Source organism: Coregonus lavaretus (genome assembly GCF_964263955.1).
Source record: "Coregonus lavaretus genome assembly, chromosome: 4".
NCBI lineage: Eukaryota > Metazoa > Chordata > Actinopteri > Salmoniformes > Salmonidae > Coregonus > Coregonus lavaretus.
Genome location: NC_139991.1, coordinates 41469492 through 41479686, shown reverse-complemented (window position 1 = coordinate 41479686; position 10195 = coordinate 41469492).

Here is a 10195-nt window from a genome sequence, read left to right as displayed (position 1 = left end):
CAGAAGACTGCATTAGCTACATCGCAGCCTGCTAGCCAGGTTTTTCGTTCGTACCAATTTTTGGAAAATCCTCGGGTGTAGGACTTCCCCCCTTTAGTAGAAACCTGTTGAATTATTAAATTTGGTCTGGGAGGTCCTAATTGTTTCGTTGCCAATTTATCTTCATTTGTTCGCCGACAAAAAGGAACTTCTTTCAAAGACACAATCGAGTTGCACTGAAGCCTAGCCATTTTCACAGTAGTAGTGAATTGATTGATGAGGCTACCCGCTCTTTTCTTAGTTACGTTCATGGTTATGTTACGTATGACGAAAGCGCGTAAGTGCAAGCCCTCAGAAACCCATAGAGATTGTATTGAAAGCTCTGATATTTGAAAAAAATAGATTTTACATGGGAGTCTATGACAGACTTCTGGGCGATTTTCAACCTGACTGAAATCGCCCCAAAAGGGGGGGGGGGGCCATTTGAAGCACGACTTTAGCCTGATTGGACATTTAGTGGCACTGTGGCAGATCAGACGTCTAGATTACAACACTGATAACTACTGTTGCCGTGATATAATTGATTAGAAAAAAAATCCCTTCCTTTTCCCGTTTGGCAGTGCGTCGCCCATATCGCCCTATTGAACACACCGCCCCTGGTGAATGGCTGGCAGGGATGTAGCTCAGTTGGTAGAGCATGGTGTTTGCAACGCCAGGGTTGTGGGTTCGATTCCCACGGGGGGGCCAGTATGAAAAAAATAATAATAATGTATGCACTCACTAACTGTAAGTCGCTCTGGATAAGAGCGTCTGCTAAATGACTAAAATGTAAAAAATGGGTCAAATCCTTTTTTCCCTCATTAAAATGCAAACCAATTTATAACATTTTTGACATCTGTTTTTCTGGATTTTTTTGTTGTTATTCTGTCTCTCACTGTTCAAATAAACCTACCATTAAAATTATAGACTGATCATTTCTTTGTCAGTGGGCAAATGTACAAAATCAGCAGGGGATCAAATACTTGTTTCCCTCACTGTACATTCAAAGTAAAAAACAACATACTGGTAACTGCAGGAAATACAATCATTTATGTGCAAAAAAGACACAAAAAAACGTAATGACACATTTGTCAGATAAACATGGAAATAAGGTTTGATTAATTTATGTATATAAATGTGTAGAAGGGTTTAAACCCTGAGGAATTGAATGATACATTCTAGGTTTACTTTGCAGCTGTTGTCATGGTAAAGTAAAGAGTATCTTTGTGAAGGCCATAAGAAGCAGCAGCGTGTATTGTAATAATTATAATAATATTAGGCCAGGGTGTCACGGTGGCTCAGTATATTATCCTCAGTATAATATACAGAATGGGAAGAAGTGCAAATGCAAAAATAATATATAAAGGAGGGACAGCTTTGTATTTCAAGTTAGTCAAGTCAAGTTCTCCCTTGTCTTGTGCAGCTACCAACAGATTAATAACACAAGACCAAAGAAACACAATGAGGATTATTCCTGTTCTGTCTCCTGTCATTTGTAAATAACATGTGCATTGAGTTCTGCTAGTCTCTTGTGATACTGGGAGTCAGTGGATAATCATTTTGAGTCATAGTGGATCAAATAGACTTAAAATAAAAGCAGCCGTTAACAAAGTCACTCAGAGCTCAGAGTAAGAATGTAATAAGCAGCCATAACCTTGAATATATACAGTGGGGGAAAAAAGTATTTAGTCAGCCACCAATTGTGCAAGTTCTCCCACTTAAAAAGATGAGAGAGGCCTGTAATTTTCATCATAGGTACACGTCAACTATGACAGACAAATTGACATTTTTTTTCCAGAAAATCACATTGTAGGATTTTTTATGAATTTATTTGCAAATTTTGGTGGAAAATAAGTATTTGGTCACCTACAAACAAGCAAGATTTCTGGCTCTCACAGATCTGTAACTTCTTCTTTAAGAGGCTCCTCTGTCCTCCACTCGTTACCTGTATTAATGGCACCTGTTTGAACTTGTTATCAGTATAAAAGACACCTGTCCACAACCTCAAACAGTCACACTCCAAACTCCACTATGGCCAAGACCAAAGAGCTGTCAAAGGACACCAGAAACAAAATTGTAGACCTGCACCAGGCTGGGAAGACTGAATCTGCAATAGGTAAGCAGCTTGGTTTGAAGAAATCAACTGTGGGAGCAATTATTAGGAAATGGAAGACATACAAGACCACTGATAATCTCCCTCGATCTGGGGCTCCACGCAAGATCTCACCCCTGCATAAGCCAGTACATGTCCAGGCCCGTCTGAAGTTTGCTAGAGTGCATTTGGATGATCCAGAAGAGGATTGGGAGAATATCATATGGTCAGATGAAACCAAAATAGAACTTTTTGGTAAAAACTCAACTCGTCGTGTTTGGAGGACAAAGAATGCTGAGTTGCATCCAAAGAACACCATACCTACTGTGAAGCATGGGGGTGGAAACATCATGCTTTGGGGCTGTTTTTCTGCAAAGGGACCAGGACGACTGATCCGTGTAAAGGAAATAATGAATGGGGCCATGTATCGTGAGATTTTGAGTGAAAACCTCCTTCCATCAGCAAGGGCATTGAAGATGAAACGTGGCTGGGTCTTTCAGCATGACAATGATCCCAAACACACTGCCCGGGCAACGAAGGAGTGGCTTCGTAAGAAGCATTTCAATGTCCTGGAGTGGCCTAGCCAGTCTCCAGATCTCAACCCCATAGAAAATCTTTGGAGGGAGTTGAAAGTCCGTGTTGCCCAGTGACAGCCCCAAAACATCACTGCTCTAGAGGAGATCTGCATGGAGGAATGGGCCAAAATACCAGCAACAGTGTGTGAAAACCTTGTGAAGACTTACAGAAAACTTTTGACCTGTGTCATTGCCAACAAAGGGTATATAACAAAGTATTGAGAAACTTTTGTTATTGACCAAATACTTATTTTCCACCATAATTTGCAAATAAATTCATTAAAAATCCTAGAATGTGATTTTCTGGATTTTTTTTTCTCATTTTGTCTGTCATAGTTGACGTGTACCTATGATGAAAATTACAGGCCTCTCTCATCTTTTTAAGTGGGTGAACTTGCACAATTGGTGGCTGACTAAATATTTTTTTTCCCCACTGTATATATATCTCTATACATATAATCTATCTCTCTCTCTCTACATCTCTCACTGGATCTGATAGAAACTAGACATGGTGACATACACCTCATCTTTGCCTCCTTGCTGGGTAGCACCTAGCCCCTCAGAACCAACGTTACCATCACTGTCGTCTGTCTCCACGCTCTCCGTGTCACTCTTCAGATCCAGGATGCACATGTTGGAGTCAGTGCTCCCAGCCCCAAAGTTGAGGTGCTCTCCTGGGGACTCACACCTCAACAGTATGGCCTCCGACCCTCCAGTACTGGTGCTATGGCAGGACTTCGTATCCCCATCACACTCTTGAATGAGGCATTGATCTTTGACCTCAGTGAGGTATTGGGCGTCAGAGTCAGTGGGTTGGGCAGTAACGTGCTGCTCCCCGGCCAGCTCCACCGGCTGGATGTTGAGATCACTGAACACCTCAGGGTTGAAGCTCAGAGGTTGGCCCTGCTGGGTCACAGGAAAGAGACAAGATAAACCAATATCCTCCTAACTCATTATGGACATTATTGTTCCCAGTTTAGTGCATATCAGAGGATTTACACTACATGACCAAAATGCTCGTCGAACATCTCATTCCAAAATCATTACATTTACATTTACATTTTAGTCATTTAGCAGACGCTCTTATCCAGAGCGACTTACAGTTAGTGAATACATATTTTTTTATACTGGCCCCCCGTGGGAATCGAACCCACAACCCTGGCGTTGCAAACGCCATGCTCTATCAACTGAGCTACATCCCTGCCGGCCATTCCCTCCCCTACCCTGGACGACGCTGGGCCAATTGTGCGTCGCCCATGAGTCTCCCGGTCGCGGCCGGCTGCGACAGAGCCTGGATTCGAACCAGGATCTCTAGTGGCACAGTTAGCACTGCGATGCAGTGCCTTAGACCACTGCGCCACTAATCATGTGCATTAATATGGAGTTGGTCCCCCTTTGCTGCTATAACCGCCTCCACTCTTCTGGGAAGGCTTTCCACTAGAGGTTGGAACATTGCTGCGGGGACTTGATTCCATTCAGCCACAAGAGCATTCGTGAGGTCGGGCACTGATGTTGGGCGATTAGGCCTGGCTCGCAGTCAGCGTTCCAATTCATCCCAAAGGTGTTCGATGGGGTTGAGGACAGGACTCTGTGCAGGCCAGTCAAGTTCTTCCACACTGATCACGACAAACCATTTCTGTATGGACCTCGCTTTGTGCACAGGGGCATTGTCATGCTGAAACAGGAAGCATTAAGATTTCCCTTCACTGGAACTAAGGGGCCTAGCCCAAACCTTGAAAAACAACCCCAGACCATTATTCCTCCTCCACCAAACTTTACAGTTGGTACTATGCATTCGAGCACGTAGCGTTCTCCTGGCATCTGCCAAACCCAGATTCGTCTGTCGGACTGCCCGATGGTGAAGCGTGATTAATCACTCCAGAGAACGCGTCTCCATTGCTCCAGATTCCAATGACGGCGAACTTTACACCACTCCAGCCGACGCTTAGCTTTGCGCATAGTGATCTTAGGCTTGTGAGCGGCTGCTCGGCAATGGAAACCCATTTCATGAAACTCCTGACGAACAGTTCTTGTGCTGACGTTGCTTCCAGAGGCAGTTTGTTGCAACCGAGGACAGACGATTTTTACGTGCTACGCGCTTCAGCACTCGCCAGTCCCGTTCTGTGAGCTTGTGTGGCCTACCACTTCCCGGCTGAGCCGTTGTTGCTCCTAGATGTTTCCACTTCACAATAATAGCACTTACAGTTGACCGGGGCAGCTCTAGCTGGGCAGAAATGTGACGAACAGACTTGTTGGAAAGGTGGCATCCTATGACGGTGCCACGTTGAAAGTCACTGAGCTCTTCAGTACGGGCCATTCTACTGCCAATGTTTGTCTATGGAGATCGCATGGCGGTGTGCTCAATTTTTTACACCTGTCAGAAACGGGTGTGGCTGAAATAGCTGAATCCACTAATTTGAAGGGGTGTCCACATACTTTTGTGTATATACCCATTGATTCTTGAAGAACATAACTGAGCTTAGTTCAACTTCGTAACCCAAAATATACACTTGTTTTACTCCAATGTTTGTAAACACCTCTAAACTAGATGTCTGCACCTGTTGTATTCGGCGCATGTGACCAATAAAATTTGATTTGATTTGATTTGATTTGAAGCGCGTAGCACGTACAAATAGTCTGTCCTCGGTTGCAACAAACTGCCTCTGGAAGCAACGTCAGCACAAGAACTGTTCGTCAGGAGTTTCATGAAATGGGTTTCCATTGCCGAGCAGCCGCTCACAAGCCTAAGATCACTATGCGCAATGCTAAGCGTCGGCTGGAGTGGTGTAAAGATCGCCACCATTGGACTCTGGAGCAATGGAAACGCGTTCTCTGGAGTGATTAATCACGCTTCACCATCGGGCAGTCCGACAGACGAATCTGGGTTTGGCAGATGCCAGGAGAACGCTACGTGCTCGAATGCATAGTACCAACTGTAAAGTTTGGTGGAGGAGGAATAATGGTCTGGGGCTGTTTTTCAAGGTTTGGGCTAGGCCCCTTAGTTCCAGTGAAGGGAAATCTTAATGCTTACTGTTTCAGCATGACAATGCCCCTGTGCACAAAGCGAGGTCCATACAGAAATGGTTTGTCGTGATCAGTGTGGAAGAACTTGACTGGCCTGCACAGAGTCCTGTCCTCAACCCCGTCAAACACCTTTGGGATGAATTGGAAGGCCGACTACGAGTCAGGCGTAATGCCCAACATCAGTGCCTGAACTCACTAATGCTCTTGTGGCTGAATGGAAGCAAGTCCCAGCAGCAATGTTCCAACATCTAGTGGAAAGCCTTCCCAGAAGAGTGGAGGCTGTTATAGCAGCAAAGGGGGGACCAACTCCATATTAATGTTCAACGAGCAGGTGTCCACATATTTCTGACCATGTAGTATATATATATACAGTCGTGGTCAAAGGTTTTGAGAATGACACAAATACTAATTTTCACAAAGTCTGCTACCTCAGTTTTGATGATGGCAATTTGCATATACTCCAGAATGTCATAAAGAGTGATCAGGTGAATTGCAATTGAAAATGAACTTAATCCCCCAAAAACATTTCCACTGCATTTCAGCCCTGCCACAAAAGGACCAGCTGCCATCATGTCAGTGATTCTCTCGTTAACACAGGTGAGAGTGTTGACGAGGACAAGGCTAGAGATCACTCTGTCATGCTGATTGAGTTAGAATAACAGACTGGAAGCTTTAAAAGGAGGGTGGTGCTTGAAATCATTGTGATTCCTCTGTTAACCATGGTTACCTGCAAGGAAACATGTGCCTTCATCATTGCTTTGCACAAAAAGGTCTTCACAGGCAAGGATATTGCTTCTAGTAAGATTGCACCTAAATCAACCATTTATCGGATCATCAAGAACTTCAAGGAGAGAGGTTCAATTGTTGTGAAGAAGGCGTCAGGACGCCCAAGAAAGTCCAGCAAGCGCCAGGACCGTCTCCTAAAGTTGATTCAGCTGCGGGATCGGGGCACCACAAGTGCAGAGCTTGCTCAGGAATGGCAGCAGGCAGGTGTGAGTGCATCTGCACGCACAGTGAGGCGAAGACCTTTGGAGGATGGCCTGGTGTCAAGAAGGGCAGCAAAGAAGCCACTTCTCTCCAATAAAAACATCAGGGACAGACTGACATTCTGCAAAAGGTACAGGGATTGGACTGCTGAGGACTGGGGTAAAGTCATTTTCTCTGATGAATCCCCTTTCCGATTGTTTGGGGCATCCGGAAAACACCTTGTCCGGAGAAGACAAGGTGAGCGCTACCATCAGTCCTGTGTCATGCCAACAGTAAAGCATCCTGAGACCATTCATGTGTGGGGTTGCTTCTCAGCCAAGGGAGTGGGCTCACTCACTATTTTGCCTAAGAACACAGCCATGAATAAAGAATGGTATCAACACATCCTCTGAGAGCAACTTCTCCCAACCATCTAAGAACAGTTTGGTGATGACCAATGCCTTTTCCAGCAAGATGGAGCACCTTGCCATAAGGCAAAAGTGATAACTAAGTGGCTCGGGGAAGAAAACATCGACATTTTGGGTCCATGGCCAGGAAACTCCCCAGACCTTAATCCCATTGAGAACTTGTGGTCGATCCTCAAGAGGCGGGTGGACAAACAAAAACCCACAACTTCTGACAAACTCCAAGCATTGATTATAGATGGGCTGACATCAGTCAGGATGTGGCCCAGAAGTTAATTGGCAGCATGCCAGGGCGGATTGCAGAGGTCTTGAAAAAGAAGGGTCAACACTGCAAATATTGACTCTTTGCATAAACTTAATGTAATTGTCAGTAAAAGCCTTTGACACTTATGGAATGCTTGTAATTATACTTCAGTATACCATAGTAACATCTGACAAAAATATCTCATAACATTGAAGCAGCGACCTTTGTGAAGACCAATACTTGGGTCATTCTCAAAACTTTTGACCACAACTGTACAGTGCCTTCGGAAAGTATTCAGACCTCTTGACTTTTTCCACATTTTGTTACGTTACAGCCTTATGCTAAAATTGATTAAATAAATAACAATTCTCAGTAATCTACACAAAATATCCCATAATGACAAAGCGAAAACAGGTTTTTAGAATTTTTTGCAAATGTATTTAAACAACCTTATTTACATAGGTATTCAGACCCTTTGCTACAAGACTCAAAATTGAGCACTGGTGCATCCTGTTTCCATTGATCATCCTTGAGATGTTTCTACAACTTGATTGGAGTCCACCTGTGGTAAATTCAATTGATTGGATATGATTTGGAAAGGCACACACCTGTCTATATAAGGTTCCACAGTTGACAGTGCATGTCAGAGCAAAAACCAAGCCATGAGGTCGAAGGAATTGTCCGTAGAGCTCCGAGACAGAATTATGTCGAGGCACAGATCTTGGGAAGGGTACCAAAAAAATTCTGCAGTATTGATGATCCCCAAGAACACAGTGGCCTCCATCATTCTTAAATGGAAGAAATGTGGAACCACCAAGACTCTTCCTAGAGCTGACCAAGGGAGGTGACCAAGAACCCAATGGTCACTCTGACAGAGCTCTAGAGTTCCTCTGTGGATATGGGAGAACCTTCCAGAAGGACAACCATCTCTGCAGCACTCCACCAATCAGGCCTTTATGGTAGAGTGGCCAGACGGAAGCCACTCCTCAATAAAAGGCACATAACAGCCCGCTTGGAGTTTGCCAAAAGGCACCTAAAGACTCTCAGACCATGAGAAACAAGATTCTCTGGTCTGATGAAACCAAGATTGAACTCTTTGGCCTGAATGCCAAGCGTCACATCTGGAGGAAACCTGGCACCATCCCTATGGTGAAGCATGGTGGTGGCAGCATCATGCGGTGGGGATGTTTTTCAGTGGTAGGGACTGGGAGACTAGTCAGGATCGAGGCAAAGATGAACGGAGCAAAGTACAGAGAGATCCTTGATGAAAACCTGCTCCAGAGCACTCAAGACCTCAGACTGGGGCGAAGGTTCACCTTCCAACAGGACAACGACCCTAAGCACACAGCCAAGACAACGCAGGAGTGGCTTCGGGACAAGTCTCTGAATGTCCTTGAGTGGCCCAGCCAGAGCCCGGACTTGAACCCGATCGAACATCTCTGGAGAGACCTGAAAATAGCTGTGCAGCAACGCTCCCCATCCAACCTGAGAGAGCTTGAGAGGATCTGCAGAGAAGAATGGGAGAAACTCCCCAAATACCGGTGTGCCAAGCTTGTAGCGTCATACTCAATAAGACTCAATGCTGTAATCGCTGCCAAATGTGCTTCAACTAAGTACTGAGTAAAGGGTCTTAATTCTTATGTAAATGTGATATTTCCGATTTAAAAAATAATAATTACCAAACATTTCTAAAAACCTCTTTTTGCTTTGTCATTATGGGGTATTGTGTGTAGATTGATGAGGGAAAAATACAATTTTATGAATTTTAGAATAAGGCTGTAAGGTAACAAAATGTGGAAAAAGTCAAGTGGTCTGAATATTTTCCGAAGGCACTGTACATACAGTATACATTGGCTCGGCAAACTACCTCTAATTTTCAATATATATATATTTTTAAACATTACACAACAGAACACTTAAACTGGAATGAAACTCTCAGTAGCGGTTGCACAAGAGGGAACTTGTGACCTTAGAACTACACCCATGCATCCCTGTCCTTTGCTTTCATCAAGCCCACCAAAGCCAAGGGACATGCTACTGAGGGGCTATTTTAAGCTCACAGTCTGACAAGTTCAGAGTCTACCTTGGCTGACTGCCAGTGCAAATGTTTTGCTGATTACAAACCTGGGCCTCTTTGAACTGGATCAATATTGACATGTGGCTCATCGGTCTGCCAAACACACTATGCCTATTTCATAATTATGTGTGACAGTAACCGGTTCAGAGGAAGGTGCTAGTCAGTGAGAACCTCACCTGACTGGACCAGTGTAATGTTGGGAGACAAAGAGACACATTTATTTCTGAATAGAGCAATTCCCTACTGAGACATTCAATTATTTGAAACGTGAGGATCTGAATCTGCCATCTTGTGAAATGCGCCTTTGCTCATCGGCTCCACATTGGCCCCAAGGCATTGGCCCAGTTTGGCCCAGTGAGGGCAGCCCAGAGGTGCTTCATTCTGTAGCTAGAGGACTCCTGATATCTCCAGGAGTGATAAATATAATTTTTGTCTTTATCTGTTGTTGTCTAGTAGTTTCTCCTCTCATAGGCAATTAGTACCGGGAGGTGTGTTCTTCACCTTTGCAAAGCAATTTGCCATTATACTGAACAAAAATATAAACGTAACATGCAACACTTTCTAAGTTTTTACTGAGTTACAGTTCATATAAGGAAATCAGTCAAAATAAATAAATAAATTAGGCCCTAATCTATGGATTTCACATGACTGGGAATAAAGATATGCATCTGTTGGGCACAGATACCTAAAAAAAATAGTAGGGGTGTGGATCATTAAACCAGTCAGTATCTGGTGTGACCACCATTTGCCTTTTGCAGTGTGACACATCTCCTT